Source organism: Lithobates pipiens, unplaced genomic scaffold (genome assembly GCF_037356315.1).
Source record: "Lithobates pipiens isolate NorthernLeopardFrog02 unplaced genomic scaffold, aLitPip1_a1.2 Scaffold_10, whole genome shotgun sequence".
NCBI classification, from domain to species: domain Eukaryota; kingdom Metazoa; phylum Chordata; class Amphibia; order Anura; family Ranidae; genus Lithobates; species Lithobates pipiens.
This window is the reverse complement of record NW_027507686.1, coordinates 107,607,313-107,625,746: the sequence shown is the minus strand read 5'-3', so window position 1 is coordinate 107,625,746 and position 18,434 is coordinate 107,607,313. Positions and strand designations below refer to the sequence as shown.

The window sequence follows — 18,434 nt, the reverse complement described above, 5'->3', positions numbered from 1 at the left end:
CTTTAATCATGTAGTGAATATACCCCAAATATAGCACAAGGATGAGAAAGCATAATAACTAACAGAGGATGACATGGCAAAAAGACAAACTGCATTAGAAATGTGAATATGAATTAGAGATGAAATGCCAATCCCCACGGCTACGTACAGCAAAGTGTGATTAGCTGTACGTTAGCAGGTAAATATTCTGCAATAGCAGAGATTAAGTATTGCAGTCGAAATGAGATCGGAAGCGTTAGTTGCAGTAGCTCCAAAGTGACTGAGAAATAATTTCATTACTCTAAATGTAAAAGTTATCCCGGTAGCACTGAGTGGACTGATATTAGATAAGTTGTAGTACAAATTCAGTTTCCTATAGCAGAGAGATACCAGCTAAATATGAGACGAGCAATTAAACTGTTCACGGTAGCATTGCATTACTCTTAATATGTGCAGCGTGCCAAGAAGCAATAAGATGGTTTTGTATTACCCTAAAATTAGCAGTATACGTAATAAAGGTCAGTAGGTAACCTGGATTTAGACATAGCAAACTCTACAATCTAATTTAGCAAAATTAGAACGGATAATATTGAGACAGTATATAAAAGTCGAGTTTAAGTGGAAATACACAAAATATCTAGCTTACCTTTACATTGTTCAATAGAGCGTTGCAAAGTAATACCAAAGCAGAATGTCGGAATATCAATTAGATGAGATGATTGCTGTAATCATGAAATATCAGCAACGACTAGGTTTCTATCGGATGAGAAAGTATAATAACTGGCAAAGTATGACAATGGCAAAGAGACAAATTGCATTAGAGATGTGAGATAGACATGAAATGTCCATCCCCATTGGTTACTTACATGTAAACGCGGCTACATACAGCAAAGTGTGAGCTAAGCAGCTAAAGGGTATTTAAGAGTAAATTGACGTAGCTTGAAAATTCCAACGTGTAAATCGTTCCATTAATTTTGTTACGCACGAAGACGGCTTACACTGACTGTTTTCCGTTTCCACTGGTTATCGGCATAATGTATCAGTAACCATGAACATTAATAGTGATAGACAGCTTACATTAGGATGTATGCATGATGTGAATGTAAAATAGTTGCATTATGTGTTATTAATATAATCAAACTGTATTGCTATGCTTTGCTACTGCAACCACTTCTCAATCAAGTAAACCGTCCCACTGCTTTTCTCACATTTTGCTGCTGTTAAAAAATGGGTTGCAAGTGTTATGTGTTATCAGTGTGACAGTTAATGTGGAGAAGAAGTAATACACAAAATAGAGTCAGAAAGAGAATCCTATTGCATAGAGTTGTATAATATAGGCGACAAATAGGACATTTAAATGGCTTAATATTGTAGGGAGGAAGTATGGCTGTTCAAAGGTAAGAGATTGAAAGCTTAGCTTGAAAATGGCCGAGAAATAGTTACGTTAGTCTAAATTTAAACGATATGCCGGTACCAATGAGAAAAGCTTATATTAGACTAGTTGATCTTTGCATTACACAATCCTATTATTATTATTAAGATCATAGTGCAGAGAGACACTCAGTTAATGTCAGAGATACTCGGTTAATGTCAGAAAAGCAATAAAACTGTTTATATCGTTAGCGAGCGATAGTTACATTACTCTTAGTATGTGCAGCATATCTGGTAGCAAATGGATGGTTTTGTGAACATTTTGCATTACCGTACAATTAGCGGTAGAACTCATCGAAGTGAATAGATGTAACCGGATTCTGAGATAGTACTCTCTATTTCTAATAAGAAATAAAGAAAAATAAGTCAGGATGGTGTGTCAGGACTGTCACATACTCAATGTGACAGTTGATGTGGAGAATTACAAATATGCAAAATATTGCCCCCGGTGCGGGAACATGGGGGGAGACATGATGCACATGTTTTGGAGATGCCCGAAGTTGATCCGCTACTGGACAGAGGTGACAGGAACCATTGATCGGGTGTTTGGAACCTCCACCAGGATGGAGGCGAAGTATTGTCTCCTGGGATTAGTTGAAGGAGTTGGAAACCCGGGAAGTAGCCAGATGGCAGTTCTGAGATGCCTATTTCAGGCAAGGAAACTGATTGCCCAACCCTGCTTAGCCTCCAATGTTGGCAATGACTTTTTTTTTTTTGCTTGTTTCCCAAGATAACCATGTTGGCGTTTGTCAAGATGGTTGAGAGTGCCTGAAGAGATCGCCTATGGCCCCATCACCTTGAAAGTGCCTGATCTTGTCTGATCTCGGAGGCTAAGCATTGTCGGGCCTGATTAGTAACTGGATGGGAGACCAACTGGGAATACCAGGTGCCGTAGGATTCTTTTTATGTTGTTGGCGTTGACATGGTTTTTTTTTCCGCTTGTTTCCCAAGGTGGTCATTTTGGCATTTGTCAAGAGGGCTGAGAGAGCCCTAAGAAATCTCCTACGGCCACATCCCCCTGAAAGCGCCCGATCTCATCTGATCTCAGAGGCTAAGCAGGGTCCGGCCTGGATAGTACCTAATTAAAGGTGCCGTAGGAATCTTTTTATATTGCTGGCTTTGACCTGTTTTTCTTTCGCTTGTTTCCCAAGGTGACCATTTTAGCATCAGTCAAGAGTTTTGAGTATGTCCCAAAGTGTTCGCCTGAGGTCACATCACCCTGAAAGCGCCCGATCTCAGAGGCTAAGCAGGTTCTGGGTCAGATGGGAGACCGCCAGGGTCTATGTTGTTGGCGTTGACCTGTTTTTTTTCACTTGTTTCCCATCTTGGTATTTGTCAAGAGGGTTGAGAGTGTCTAAATAGAACACCTATGGCCACACCTATGGCCACATCACCCTGAAAGCGCACAATCTCATCTGATCTCGGAGGCCTAGCAGTGTACGGCCTGTTTAATACCTGTATGGGAGACCATCTGTGAATATCAGGTGCCGTAGGCTTCTTTTTATGTTGTTGGCGTTTACCTGTTTATTTTCGCTTGTTTCCCAAGGTGACCATCTTTAACAAGAGGGTTGAGAGTGCCCAAAGAGGTCACCTACGGCCCCATCACCCTGAAAGCGCCCAATCTCATCTGATCTCAGAGGCTAAACAGTGTCGGGCCTGGTTAGTACCTGGATGGGAGACCGCCTGGAAATACCAGGTGCCATAGGCTTCTTTTTATGTTGTTGGCTTTGAACTGTTTTTTTCGCTTGTTTCTGAAGGCGACCATCTTGGCGTTTGTCAAGAGGGTTGGGCGGGTCTTGAAGAGAACGCTTACGGCCACATCACCCTGAAAGCACCCGATCTCGTCTGATTTCAGAGGCTTAGCAGCGTCAGGCCTGGTTAGTACCTGGATGGGAGACTGCCTGGGAAGACCAGGTGACATAGAAGGATTTGGCCTGGTTAGTGTCTTGATTGGGAGATCGCCTGGGAATACCGGATGCCGTAGGATTCTTTTTATGTTGTTGGCTTTGACCTGTTTTTTTTCCCTTGTTTCCCAAGGTGACCATCTTGGCATTTGTCAAGAGGGTTGAGAGTGCACAAAGAAATTGCCTATGGGCACTACACCCTGAAAGCGCCCAATCTCGTTTGGTCTCAGAGGCTAAGCAGGGTTGGGCCTGGTTTGTACCTGGATGGGAGACCGCCTGGGTTTTCCAAATGGCGCAGGCTTCTTTTTATGTTGTTGGCGTTGACTTGTTTTTTTTGTTTATTTCCCAAGGTGACCATCTTGGCGTTTGTCAAGAGGGTTGAGCGTGCATTTGATCTCAGAGGCTAAGCAGGGTTGGGACCTGGTTAGTACCTGGATGGGAGACCGCCTGGGATTTCTTGATGCCATAGGCTTTAGTTTTAAGTTGTTGGCATTGACTTATTTTTTTTATTTTTATTATTCTTTTATTAAGTAGAACAACATAAATATAACAGTCAACCATACAGCATGACCCAGGGTCACAATTACATGGTAACAAAAAATAGGCAGCCAAATAACTCTGGGTTCTCAGAGGGGAGTCCTACAGTTTCATGCAGAAAAGAGAGAAACCCCACCTCCGACATGTAGTACAGTAGTACTGAGTAACGGAGTAGTGCAGCTCCGTTCAGACAAATGTAATCATGGAGAACAACTGGGACCACAGCGAGCCAGCTTATCATGACCTACGTGAACCAGAGTAAAATATGAGCCGGTCATGCCCAAAACCCTGGGGTTCTTCTGGGTCCCGAAGGCTAGTAAGGAGACAAGGCATAGTCAAAAGGGAGGACGGGGGAAGAAGAGAGTGCAAAGACGGAGAGAGAGGAGGTGGGGGGATGGCGGCGGGGAAAAAAAGAAAAATAAAGACAAAAAGGGAGGAGGGGAATGCCGCCCAGGGCAGAGATGGCCTATGTAGGTAAACGTTAGATGTTTAGTCGTTTTCTGGGACAGAGACACTGCTCACCTCCCGAATGTAGTCTCGAGTACCAGTAAAATACCTCCAGGGCCTCCATGTTACACTAAATGCCTCTTCAGTGTTGTGAAGGGTGGCGGTCGATTCTTCCATCCGGAGAATATGATTGACTTTGGAATACCACAGCACCTTGGATGGGGGCTGAGGCTGCCTCCACAGTGCGGGAATGGAGGCCCGGGCGGCATTCAGGAGTTGCATCGTGAGGGTTTTTTTGTATTTTCGAACAGGCTGTTCGGTCAAGTGTAGAAGGCACGCTGCTGGGAACCCAAAAGTTCCTCAAGGCCGGGCATGCCGAGAAAAGGTGTCCCATGGTCCCCGTATCTGAATTTCACCTCCAACAAACATCCGGGATCGATCTATCCATTTTATTCAGAAGGTATGGGACTCTATACCAGCGTGATACTATCTTGTATCCTGATTCTTGATATTGGTTTGCGATGGAAGCTTTATGTACTAAGGTCAGGATCTTCCCTATCTGTTGTGGGGTAAATGTGATGCCTAAGTCCCTCTCCCATTTGTGGATAAATGGTGGGGGTTGACTCCTCCTCCTGACTACTCAATAGGTTGTACAGGAGGGACAGGGTGTGTCGCACAGGTTCCCTTTTGTGACAGATGGATTCATAGGGTGTCAGGTCTCTAGGAGTGTAGGGGGCCCTTTGTATGGCCAGAAGAAAGTGATGAAGTTGATAAGCACTAAACAAGTCAAGCGGAGGGTCAGAAAGCTCGGCGACAGTTTGCGTGGTCGGGAGCCCTCCCGAGGGCCACACCTCTCCCAGACGCTGTTTCCCCACCACTGTCAACTGTCGCAGTTTCTTGTTGGTAAATCCCGGTGGGAAGTCTGGATTAGCTATAACCGGAGTCATTGGTGATGGCAGGGGATCAATGTGTGTGCAGCGGAACAACCTCCGCACAACAGCCAACGTAGCTCCCACTACGGGGTGACCTCTGAGGTCTTTTGGTAGGGAGGACAGGAGCCACGGGGAGGTCAATAGGGGAATGGATCCATCCTCAATCTCCATCTCCACCCACTGCTTGTGTGGGCCATTACAATGCCAATCAACGACTCTCGCTAGCAGAGTCACTCTGTAGTATTGTCTGAGATCTGGGAGACCCAGACCCCCCTTGTCCTTTGGTCTGGCAGCCAATTGCAAACGGGCTCTGGGCGGTTTGCGCCCCCAAATAAAGTCCCGGAGAAGCACCTGCAGTTGTCTGAAAAAAATTGGGGGTAACCGGATCGGTAATGTCTGGAACATGTATAAGATCCGCGGGAGGGCCGTCATTTTGAATGCATTACAGTGCCCGAACCAGGTCAGTGTTAAAGCATGCCAGTTTCCCAAATCAGATTTCAGTCTATCCAGGAGAGGGACAAAATTAAGCGGGTACAATTGCGCTAAATCCGCTGCGATGTCAACGCCCAGGTAACGTATAGATTTTTCAGCCCAGTAGAATGGAAAAGCGGAGCGGAGCCTCTTGGCCTTACCATCCGGGACAGATATATTCAATACAGCTGACTTGGCGCAATTGATTTTATAGTTTGATAGGCTGCCGTATCGCTGTAGAGACGCAAGTATATTGGGAAGCAAAATGTGTGGATTGGAGACGGAAAAAATTAGATTGTCAGCGTACGCCGCAATTTTGTGGTGTGCCGAGGGTTTGGATATGCCAGTAATATTCGGGTCATTCCAAACGTGACACATAAGTGGTTCCAGTGTCAGAATAAAAATTAGGGGAGACAGAGGGCACCCCTGCCTCGTCCCAATAGTAATGGGGAAAGAGTCCGAGCACCACTCGGTCACCCGTACCGCTGCCGACAGCGCGGAGTAAAGCGACATTACCCAGCTCATCATGTTGGGGCCAAGACCTATATGTTCCAGGGTGGCCTGCATAAAGTGCCAGGCCACCCTGTCAAAGGCCTTTTCTGCGTCCATTGACAACATAAGCAAGGGCCTTCCCTGTACATGCGCCGCATGGATTAAATTGAGGACTCGGGCCGTATTGTCTCTAGCTTCCGACTTATTTTTATTTTTTTTGCTTGTTTCCCAGGGTGACAATCTTGGCGTTTGTGAAGAGGGTTGAAAGTGCCTGAAGAGATTGCCTACGGGCACATCACCCTGAAAGCACCCGATCTCGTTTGATGTTGGAGGCTAAGAAGAGTCGGGCCTTGTTAGTACCTGGATGGGAGACTGCCTGGGAATACCAGGTGTCATAGACTTCTTTTTATGTTGTTGGCGTTGACCTGTTTTTTTTGTTCGCTTGTTTCCCAAAGTGACCATCTTGGTGTTTGTCAAGAGGGTTTGAGAGTGCCTGAAGAGATTGCCTATGGCCACATCACTCTGAAAGCACCCAATCTCGTCTGATCTTGGAGGCTAAGAAGAGTCGGGCCTGGTTAGTACCTGGATGGGAGACCACCTGGGAATACCAGTTATTGTAGGCTTCTTTTTATGTTGTTGGCGTTGATTCGTTTTTTTTTTTTTGCTTGTTTCCCAAGGTGACCATCTTGGCATTTGTCAAGAGGGTTGAGAGTGCCCAAAGAGATCGCTTACAGCAGCATCACCCTGAAAGAGCCCTATCTCTTCTCTTCTCTGAGGCTAAGAAGGGTTGGGCCTAGTGGGTACCTGGATGGGAGATGGCGTTGGAATTCCAGGTGCCGTATTCTTCTTTTTATGTTGTTGACATTGACCTTTTTTTTTCCGCTTGTATCTCAAGGTGACTATCTTGGCATTTGTCAAGAGGGTTGAGAATGCCCAAAGAGATTGCCTATGGGCACATAACCCTGAATGCGCCCGATCTCCTCTGATCTCAGAAGCTAAACAGGGTTGGGCCTTGCTAGTACCTGGATTGGAGACCACCTGGGAATACTAGGTGCTGTAGGCTTCCTTTTATGTTGTTGGCCTTGACCTGTTTTTTTTTCACTTGTTTCCCAAGGTGACCATCTTGGCGTTTGTCAAGAGGGTTGAAAGTGCCTGAAGAGATTGCCTACGGGCACATCACCCTGAAAGCACCCGAGCTCGTTTGATGTTGGAGGCTAAGAAGAGTCGGGCCTTGTTAGTACCTGGATGGGAGACCGCCTGGGAATACCAGGTGTCGTAGACTTCTTTTTATGTTGTTGGCGTTGATTAGTTTTTTTTTTTTTTTGCTTGTTTCCCAAGGTGACCATCTTGGCATTTGTCAAGAGGGTTGAGAGTGCCCAAAGAGATCGCTTACAGCAGCATCACCCTGAAAGAGCCCTATCTCTTCTCTTCTCTGAGGCTAAGAAGGCTTGGGCCTAGTTAGTACCTGGATGGGAGATGGCGTTGGAATACCAGGTGCCGTATTCTTCTTTTTATCTTTCAATATTTTTATTCAAGTTTTCAACTTAGAAGTTACAATCTCAGTAATTGACATCATTAAGACACAGAGAAACAGAAGTCTAATAACAATATAACTCCAATTGCATAACAGTACCCATAAGATGACAAAAAAAAGGGAGTCGGTCCGCATATGCATGGCTTAAAAGGTAGCCCAAAGAATAATTAAATCAACACATACCAACATCATGTATTTATCTTGCTCTATATGAGAGCGGCATGGCAAGTACTAGAGCCCCGCCCCCCCAGCCCTCAATTCCCATTCCGGTACTCTAATCAGTATATCCTAATAACCGTACCGTACTCAATGGCACATATGCGGCCCAAAATAAAGAGCTCCCTCAGTAGAGAGGGAAAGATGAAATAAGATCGCTATCATAGACTGAGATAAGTGAAAAAGAGTAAAGAGAGGAAAGAGAAGAAGAAGGATAGAAAAGATAGAAGAGATAGAAGAGAGGATGCACCCCAGCTCCAGGAGGGCCCCCAACCCTAGCGGGCTAGGTAAACCCATTAGACTGTAACCAAATCCCTGATCCACGGACCCCACATTCTGTTGAACCAAGCCAGTCTATCAGTTAGTATTGCCGATAGGCGTTCATTCACCATAATCCAAGACAGTTTTGATTTGAGCAAATAAAAGGGTATTGCTGGTGACCTCCACGATTTAGCTATAGAAACCCTTGCCGCCACAAATATGAAAGCTATAAGCGTGCTCATTGGCCTCGATGCCCCTTCCACGGGGCGCCCCAGCAGCGCATGCAACGGTGACTTCCGAAGGTTCACTCGGGTCAAAGAATAAATAAAATTGTACGTGCGTATCCAGAACCTTCGCACCTTGGGGCATGACCACCATATGTGATACATGGTCCCCTCCGCAGTGCAACCTCTAAAGCACCGCGGGGACGCCCCCGGAGCAAAAGCAGCCACTCGAGCTGGAACCATATACCACCTCAATAACACCTTATAGTTTGCTTCAATCAAAGAAGTATTAATAAGAGCTCTAGATGCATTTTGTACTACCTTATTCCATTCCTCCATTCGCAAGGTGCACTGCATATCTCTTTCCCATCTCTCCATATAAGGCAACTTCTGAGAGGTCGGGAATAAGATATTATATATCATGGAAATATGACTCTTGTGGTTGTCGTACGTCCTGCAAACGGTTTCCATTGGGGTATATGTAGTGAGATCAGAAGTGCGACTTAATGTTGCCAGAAAGTGCGCTATCTGAGTAAAGCGAAAGAACTCCGACCTCGGGAGCTGATATCTATCCTGTAAGGATACTTGTGACAAGGCCCCTTTATGGTCGCATAGATCAGCTATACGCAGCAAACCTTTATTAGTCCACCATAAAAAATCTTGAGGCCGTAAACCCGGGGCGAACAGAGGATTATTAAGCAGAGGGGCTAACGGAGCATGCCTAGATCTGAAGGTGTGGGTGGTCGACAATCTATCCCACAAATTTAGAGAGTAGGACAGGGTCGGACTCATCACCTTGGGTCTATCTTTTGCTTTCATCCAGATTAAATGACTAATCTCTCTTCTAGGGAATTGGGAGGATTCCAACATCATCCAGAGTGGTTTGTCATGGCGTGTATGGAACCGAATTAATTGTGATAACACTGCTGCCTGATGGTATTTAAACAGATCCGGCATGCCCAGGCCGCCCCTCGCTTTGGGTGTGTACATTGTTTGTCTGTTCACCCTAGGTCTACCATGTCCCCATACATAATCTAATAATTTAGCTTGAAACTTCTGGAGCTCCCGCCTATCAATAGAAATCGGGAGAGTCCTGAATAGGTAAAGCACCTTTGGAAGAACTGTCATCTTAACGGAGTACAACCTGCCAAACCATGACGGGGGGCTATTCGACCAACGTTTAAGATCTGCAGTTATTTTGTTGAACAGTGGAGGGAAATTATGTTTGTAGAGCGTGGTCAGAGATGGGGTCAGCACAATACCCAAATAGGGCAAGGACTTATCTTGCCATTGAAAGGGGAAGGAGCTCCGTACTGCTCGGGCTATATGGGGTTGTAAGGACACGTCAAGAGCTTGGGATTTAGAGTGATTCACCCGTAAACCTGTAAATGATGTGAACTGCTGTAATACCCAATGGAGATTGGGCAGGGAAGTAACTGGAGAGGAGAGGAGCAATAGTATATCATCCGCAAACATTGCGCATTTGTGTTCCCGACCCCCACTCGTGACTCCCAATATGTCCGGATGTTCACGGATCTTGATGGCCAGTGGCTCTAGGGCCAGGATAAATAAAAGGGGAGACAGAGGACACCCCTGGCGGGTCCCTCTGTGAATACAAATGTTTGGTGAGTGATGGCCTTTAATTACTAGTGATGCCGTGGGGCCTTCATAAATCATTTTAAGTGTCGTCAAGAAGCTGGGTCCAAAACCGTATTTGCTCAAAATAAAGAATAAGTAATCCCATGACAAAGAATCGAACGCCTTATGCAGGTCGAGGGAGACCAGTAATGCACCCCTCCGTCCCCCCCCGTCCCATCCCGAGTTCAAAGCGGTGATAATATCAATGATACGTCTAGTCTGGTCTGGGGCCTGTCTAGTGGGGACAAACCCCGACTGGTCCGGATGAATGTACTCCGCCAAAAATCCATTCAGCCGTGTGGCCATTATCTTCGTCAGCAATTTGAGATCTACATTGAACAAAGATATGGGACGATAGTTCGCGCAGTCACCATGGTCTTTGTTCGGTTTCGGTATAACATGTATATAAGCCCGGTTCTCATGTGGAGGTAGAGGGGATCCCCTTCGCAGGTCATTGTAAAAAGAACAGAGATGTGGGGTCAGAATCTCTCTAAACTTGCGGTAATAGTGGCCCGAAAGGCCATCAGGGCCTGGAGATTTTGACGGGTTCATGGATTTGATGGCCGCCACAATTTCTCCCTCAGTAAACTCTGCCTCCAACAGTTCTGCATGTTCTTTAGACAATGTGGGGAGTTGTAAATCCCGCAAGAATGTTCCCGCTTCCTGCGCCTCAAAGTCCTTGGGAGATTCGTACAGCTTAGAATAGAATGCATGAAATTCTTCCATTATAAGCTGCGGGTTTTGGGAAGTTTGGCCATTCCGCAATCTCAGTTTAGGAGGTGCTGGGTTAAAAGGTCTAGGATTAAGTTTCCTAGCTAGTAGAGTGTTAGGTTTATCCCCAAGGGAGTAAAACCGGTGCCTATTCCAGCGGACGTACTTTTCCGCTTTAGTCGTGAGGCTCATATTCAGAGCCAATCGCGCCGTGTCTATCTGTGTTCTAAGGTCGGTTTGTGGTTTTAGTTTTTGTGCCCGGGTCAAGTCTAGTAACTCCCTCTCCTGCTGCTGTATCACCTTATCCCGTTCCCTTTTGCTTCTAGCCGACAACTGTATCAAAGTCCCCCTAATCATGGCCTTGTGGGCCGCCCACACCATGGATGGGGAGGTATCCGAATAGGGATTGTCTTGAAAGTATTGACGCAATGTGTTTTCTATTTCAACGACAAGGAGTGGATCATTCAAAAGGGACTCATTTAATCTCCATGACGATGAACGTGGCTTGGCCCATAAACCTGTAAAAGTTGCTTGAACCATAGAATGGTCAGACCATGCTACAGGGATAATTTTTGACCCCAATACCTGCGGTAATAGAGGGGACAGAGTAAACAAGTGGTCGATACGGGAGTAAGTTTTGTGCACCGAAGAATAAAAGGTATATTCCCTAATAGAGGGGTGGATGTTCCTCCATAGGTCAATAAGGTCGTAGCTATGCAATAAGCGTGCTAATTCGCAACTTTGTTTTGGGGCGTGTTTCAGGATGGGTTTCTCCAGATTAGATCTATCCAATATCCGATCTAGTGAGGTATTACTATCGCCCCCAAACACCACATGTCCCTCCACATGGGTCATTACCGTCCTCAACATTTCGCGAAAGAAGGGAAGTTGACCCACATTAGGGGCATAATAAGAGAGGAAGGTGACAGCTCTGTCATCAATCTTCCCAACCACCATGATGTATCTACCTTCCCTATCTTTCACAACATTAGTGGGGGTAAAAGGGACTCGTTTTTCAAAACATATGGCCACTCCCCTTTTCTTGTCAGGTCCACTAGATAGGTAAACTGTGGGGTATCTGGCATTCAGATACCTGGGGGCTGAGGTCCGTGAAAAGTGCGTCTCCTGCAACATTAAGATATCCACCCCCAATTTATGATATTGATGGAACGCCTTTGCTCTTTTAGTTGGGGAATTCAAGCCTTGTACATTATGTGTCCCCACCGAGTAGGTCAATTGGGTATCATTTGTCATGGTAATTTGGCAGGTTGTACTCACTGTGCATCAACTGAAAGAATTCATCTCGACCTCCGTCGAAAGTATTCATACATATTCCCAGCCGGAGCCGGAGCGCATCCAATGTAAGAGAAGTATGAAAGGAGAGAGAAAAAAAGGAACAGTGTAAGTTAAAGGTATAACAACCAAAATAGAACTGCATATTCATTGTCGCCTCTAGGACGACAAGGTATCAAAATGGTAACCTAAGATAACCCGTGCACTGCCGAGCAGTACACCGACTGGGGCGCTAAGTCCCCCTTGTTCGTTGTGAAGTTGTCTCCACCAACAGTGTAAAGACAAGTTCACCACAAGTGGCGTGCGCCCTCCTCCGGCCCTGTATCTACATTAACTATGGAAAGGGTCCAACCAGGACAACACCAGGGTCAAGGCATCTGAAAATAATAGTAGGCAGCAATTAAATGGCAAAACCTCTAAGAGGTATAAACTCAAACTAGCCCTTACGGGCAAGCCCTCCCCCCGGGCTCCAGTAGTAGGCTAATTAACCACAAAGAAAAAAAAAAAAAAAAAGGGGGGGGGAGGGACCCGGACCTCCAAGGCCTCAAAGCAAACCAAGTTCTTTCTTGCAAAGAAATCCCTCTTGGGACTAAAGAAGAGTATGGGGTTTATCAAGTTCAGTCCAGTCAAGTAACCGATGGAGTCTTCCTAGCTCTGGATCTGCCCTGTTGGGACCACAAGGGGGATACCGGTCGACTCGCTTCCATGGAGGCGTTGGCAGCCACGGGCTCCAAAGGAAGCAGACCCAGATTCTGGAGTAACAGCTCACCAGAGTGGAAATCTGAGAAGAAGTGGGATTTGTTCTTGTAGGCAAATGTCAATCGGAATGGGAATGACCATCGATACTTTATACGGTGATCAATCAGATGATTCAGAAGCGGTTTCAGCGATCTCCTCTTTTGGATTGTCGACTGGGCTAGGTCCGCAAAAATCTGGATCGGGTGCCCCGCTAGAGATATGTCACCCCTTTGTCTCGCCTCCATCATAATTTTCTCTTTAATCCGGTAATAGTGGGGTTTGACTATCACGTCTCGCGGAAGTCCATCTGGTCTGGGGGCCGTCAAGGCCCGGTGAACCCTATCCAATTCAAGTTGATGGGGGGAGATGTCTGGTAACAATTGTTTCATCAGAGCGTGTATAGAATCCTCCAAGTTCACCTCGGTTTCAGGGAGTCCGCGTACCCTAAAATTGTACCTGCGAGACCTATTCTCCAGGTCTTCTATCTTTGCGTTTGCCTGATCCAGCTGGTCCTGGAGAGATGTGATCATTCTAGAGTTTTGGTTCACTCTTTTCACAGTACCGTCCATTTTTGACTCAATGGTGTCCAACCTCTCTCCTATATTTTGAAAGTCGTTCCTCATTCCCGTGGTGATTATAGTACATGCTTTGGACAGTTCTTGTTGTAGTAGAGCAGAAAATCTAGCCAGGAGGACCGTGTCCCCTGAATAAGTAGCCGCTGGGATGGGGTTCTGGCCAGGTCCGCTGCTATTTTGACTCAACGCCACTTCAGCCAGCTCAGCCATCTGCCTATCTGTGGAGGAGGCTGGAGAGTCAGCAAACATAACACACTCAGGGGAGCCCGACCCAGGGGATAGTTGTCTTTGTGGAGAAAAGAGCTCATCTTGAGACTGGGATGAAAAGGGGTCTCTATGTACCTCAGCTTGGGTGACAATGCTAGAGTAAGATAATGATTTCTGCTGGTACAGTTCCCCTCTGCTTACCATGTCTCCCCTCTCCTTCCCCTGAACAACTTGTGGGGAATTGTACTCCTGCGAACGATCACCAGTCTCTGTATGCTGAGGTGGGGAGTGGGATCTCTGGGCAAGTAAACCGCCAAGGTCTGTGTCCTCTACCCCCTGTTGTCGCTCGTCTAGAGGGGCTGTGTGTAGCTGGATAGGTCCTGGGCTGCCACGCTGCGTGTCTCCCCTCCCGGGCGCCATCTTGGCTCGCTGTGAGGCCTGCATGGAGCGGAACTTACGGGACTGCTGGAGATGCTGCTTGTGGTTCGATCCGCTCCCCGCCGCCCTCCACGGCATCCTCCGCTCCCGGTACACTGCCTGCTGGTCAGGTGTCGCTCCGATCGGCTCCCTCTGCTTCTTCTAGCTTGTTTTTGGCCGGAGGCTAGCGGAGCCCGATCAGTTCATGTCCGATCTCGGCGCCTCGCGCATCCCGTATTCTTCTTTTTATGTTGTTGACATTGACCTGTTTTTTTTCGCTTGTATCTCAAGGTGACTATCTTGGCATTTGCTAAGAGGGTTGAGAATGCCCAAAGAGATTGCCTATGGGCACATAACCCTGAAAGCACCCGATCTCCTCTGATCTCAGAAGCTAAACAGGGTTGGGCCTTGCTAGTACCTGGATTGGAGACCACCTGGGAATACTAGATGCTGTAGGCTTCTTTTTATGTTGTTGGCCTTGACCTGTTTTTTTTTTCACTTGTTTCCCAAGGTGACCATCTTGGCGTTTGTCAAGAGGGTTGAGAGTGCCCGAAGAGATCACCTACGGCCCCATCACCCTGAAAGCACCCAATCTCATCTGACCTCGGATGCTAAACAGTGTCGGGCCTGGTTAGTACCTGGATGGGAGACCGCCTGGGAATACCAGGTGCCATAGGCTTCTTTTTTTTATTTCTTTTTTTATTTAGTAGTATGCGACATACAATGCAACGGCAACTTCACAGAATGTGTTATACAAATAGTTACAAACAAACGATCATATTGCATGGATATCAGAGCCAATGGTAAGAAGTCCGAGGAGAATAGCACGTGTACAGCTTTGCGGTCATATCAAGATGAGATTAAAGCTCCATCTCGTTGGGATCCTCTACCACTTAAAATATTATTGATACTAGCTCTGCTACCCTCGAAGAGTTTAGATATCCATAGATAGGGGAAGAGTATTGTGTAGTAGTCAAATGGGGTCGGAACATACCATTTTCTTTTCCCTTTTTTGAGTTAAGAAGGGAAATAGTAGAACTGAAAGGAGGGAGAAGGGGAAAGAGAAGATTGGGGAAGGAAATGGCAGAAAAGGAAAAGAAGGGGTAAGGGGGTGTCGTGGGTAGAGTGGATAGGGTGGGGTCGGTCCCCTCCCAGGGAGCAAGAGACGTCGTCGGCTCACCAGCTCATCAGCTGTCCACCGTTTGGAACAGCGATCTCCAACGATCACCATGAGCTTACTATGTCTCGTGGAGGTATTCTTCCGAAAAGCGAAACTGGGTCCAGTAGAACCATCTGTTCCCATGCTCCTCCATTTTATCCCTCATTGTGGCAGTCAGGTCTTCCATTCGTTCAATATCATTTACCCTTGCGAACCACTGGGTCACCATTGGAGCAGATTGCTCTTTCCACTGACTTGGGATGCAGGCCCTAGCTGCATTGAGGAGATGTTTAAGTAAGGACTTATGATAACACTTTCTCGACATAGGAGTTAGATTGAGAAGAACTGCTGCGGGATCATTGGCTAAGGAAATGTCTGTGAACGTGTGGATGAGCCTCAGGACAGGCTGCCAGAATGTTTGTAATTTAGGGCATTCCCAGAAAATGTGGAGAATGGTGCCAGCCTGTTGCCCACAGCGACAGCAGCGGTAAGATTGACCGAGGAATATTTTGGCCAACACCACCGGTGTACGATACCAGCGTGTGATCAGCTTATATGAGATCTCCTGATATTTACTGCAGAGTGACGACTTATGGGCAAAAAAGAGTATTCTGTCCTTCTGTGGTTTGGAGAATGGTTAGGTAGTGATCCGAGGAAATGGATTAGCTGTCTAGCTCTCCAGCTATCCAATGCAACAGGTACTTGCTCTAGCAGTATGGGAATCAAGCCTGTGGGTCCAAGAAATAGGGCTGCTCTCAGAAGCCCTTTCGGGGCTTGCCTGGTAAAGGTCTTGTCAGACAGGCCCGGAGGGAATCTAGGATGTCCAATATTTGGGGTCATAGGAGAAGGGAAGTTAGTCAGGTGGGAAAGGTGAAAAAAACTATCCATCTCGGCGAGCGAGGGGCCAATTAACGGGTGAGTAGTCACACAGGGCTCCAATGGCCTCCCCACCCAAGGCAGACCAGCCAGTGGAACCCACGCCATCTCCTGCGATAGCTTGACCCATAGCTTCAGTTCCCCATGCCGGTGTCTTATCACATATGGTCCCCCATCGGATAGTGTCCGCTGTGTACTGCGCATGCGCAGTACACAGCAACACAGATTCCGAAAATTGCCGAGCATGAACGGCGCCTGCGCACTGAGTCCAGGTTCTATCCCCACTATCCAAGTGGACATAGAGTAAGAATATAAAAGAGCCGAGCGCAGCAAGGCCGAGCCCGAAGCGTGGTGAGCAAAGCTCGCCTGCGAGGGGCCCTCTAATATTCACAACCCTATGTCCGCTTGGATGGTGGGGCTACCACCTCCACTCACCGCGCAGGCGCCGTTCAGCTTCGGAGATTTTCCGAAGCTTCGTCTGCTCTACCTATTTTTTTCCGCTTGTTTCCAAGGTGACCATCTTGGTGTTTGTCAAGAGAGTTAAGAGTGCCTGAAGATATTGGCTACGGCTACATCACCCTGAATCTGTTCCATCTCATCTGATCTTGGAGGCTAAGCAGGGTTGGGCCTGGTTAATGCCTGGATGGGAGACTGCCTGGGAATACCAGGTGTCGTAGGCTTCTTTTTTTTTTCAAATATAATTTTTTCTCCAAATAGGGGAAGACGGTCCCCCGAGTACATAATGCAACAGAGAAATACAGAGCAAAAAGCAGCTGAACAATACTTGATACAGGTATATTCGCAACTGTGAGTCTGCCTTCCATCAATCACAATGATTCAAGGCACGGATAAAGTACTGTACCAAGATCCAGGGTCACACAAACCCCAGGTCCCTCCGGCATAATGCATCCAGAGGGGGGTGTGGGGCCGTCATTCCCAATTTTCCACTCTTTCCAAAAGAGAGAGGGGGTGGAGGGGGTGAGAGATAGGGGAGGAAGGCAGAAAAGAGAAGGGTTGAAAGATCAGAAAAGGAGAAGAGGGGACGAGACACGATGGCAGCCACTGTCCAAGGGGCCAGTCAAGGAAAGCTCAGAGCACTAAGGCGATAGCAGGCGACATCCTTCCAGCGAGAATATAAAGGTATTCCAGATGTCTCAGGTTTGTTTAAAAAATTCTTGTTTACCTTGTGATGTGAGGATCAATTCCTCCATTTTTTTTAATATCCTCTATTTTCCTAAGCCAGTGAGTAATGAAAGGGGGGGAACATTTTTTCCAATAGAGAGGGATGCAGGATTTCGCCGCATTTATCACATGCTGTAAAATTGATTTTTTTTGTACTTCTTAATGGGAATCTGTGAATGGTGCAAGAGAAAGAATGCAGCCTCTTCCTGGATGGAGAAGTCTGTGAATTTTTGTGTTATGCATCGGATCTCTGTCCAGAAGTCCACCAAGCTGGGGCAGGACCAAAAAATGTGCATCAACGTGCCCTCTTCTTCTCCACACCTCCAGCATATGTTCGAGGAAGAGGGGAAACATTTCTGCAGCTTTGATGGTGTCAAATACCACCTGGTGAGAAGTTTAAAATTTGTCTCCTGTATCTTCGTGCACAGCGACATTTTGAGAGCCAAAGTGATAATGCGTTGTCTCTGTGCTGGAGAAAATGAGCAATTAAGGTCCTTTTCCCAGTTGGACAGACAGGTTAAGTGTGGGTAATCTGTTTGAGAGGGAATGTGGGCCAAAGGGCCTTCGCTCCTGCATAGAGTCTCAAACTCCGTCTGAGGGCGGGCGAACGTTTGAGGATTGGGGATGGAATGGAGAAAATTATGTCGTTGCGATGCTCTCCAAAAAGGCAGTTGGAAAAGCCCTGTCGGATCTGTTAGGGTTGAGAAAGAAGGCCATTTTCCATCAATGACAAATTTAGACGCATTGTCTAGGTTGGAATTTCTAAGTGGGTCCCCAGTTCAAAGGTTGGATGGCCACGTATAGGGAAGTCAAAGACGTGAGTGTGTTTTGGGTAGCGATCAGGTGACTGACTTTCAGCTAAGCCCCTATAGTGGGATGTGACATAAATTCTGTGGGTAAATACTTATAGCACCACATGGCGCTTCTTAGCGGAATTCGGGAGTGAGCTTAGAAAGTTTGTTTCGATTCCAGTCCAATACACGCCCCAGATGGGAGGCCAGGTAGTAGCGTCGCAAGTCAGGGAGAACCAACCCTCCCTGTTGTTTAGACAATGTCAGCTGTTACCGCTTAAGTCTGGGATTTTTGTGGGCCCAGTTAAATTGAGTGAGCAAGGATTGAGCTTGCTTAAAAAACAGGACTGGAATCTGGATCGGGAGAGCTTGGAAAAGATAAGTAAATTTAGGGAGTATGTTCATTTAATGAGATTGCA

At 46.7% G+C, this 18,434-nt stretch overlaps 7 pseudogenes; all 7 read left to right on the top strand.

Annotated features, from left to right (window-relative positions):
* The first annotated feature begins 2,189 nt into the window (after positions 1 to 2,189).
* Positions 2,190 to 2,308, top strand: LOC143948553 (5S ribosomal RNA; annotated as a pseudogene).
* Positions 2,309 to 2,999: 691 nt separating this feature from the next.
* LOC143944116 (5S ribosomal RNA) lies at positions 3,000 to 3,118 on the top strand (annotated as a pseudogene).
* A 3,579-nt stretch (positions 3,119 to 6,697) lies between these two features.
* Positions 6,698 to 6,816, top strand: LOC143944897 (5S ribosomal RNA; annotated as a pseudogene).
* A 321-nt stretch (positions 6,817 to 7,137) lies between these two features.
* LOC143944369 (5S ribosomal RNA) lies at positions 7,138 to 7,256 on the top strand (annotated as a pseudogene).
* Positions 7,257 to 14,347: 7,091 nt separating this feature from the next.
* LOC143947204 (5S ribosomal RNA) lies at positions 14,348 to 14,466 on the top strand (annotated as a pseudogene).
* A 101-nt stretch (positions 14,467 to 14,567) lies between these two features.
* LOC143950786 (5S ribosomal RNA) lies at positions 14,568 to 14,686 on the top strand (annotated as a pseudogene).
* A 1,917-nt stretch (positions 14,687 to 16,603) lies between these two features.
* Positions 16,604 to 16,722, top strand: LOC143953141 (5S ribosomal RNA; annotated as a pseudogene).
* Positions 16,723 to 18,434: the final 1,712 nt, after the last annotated feature.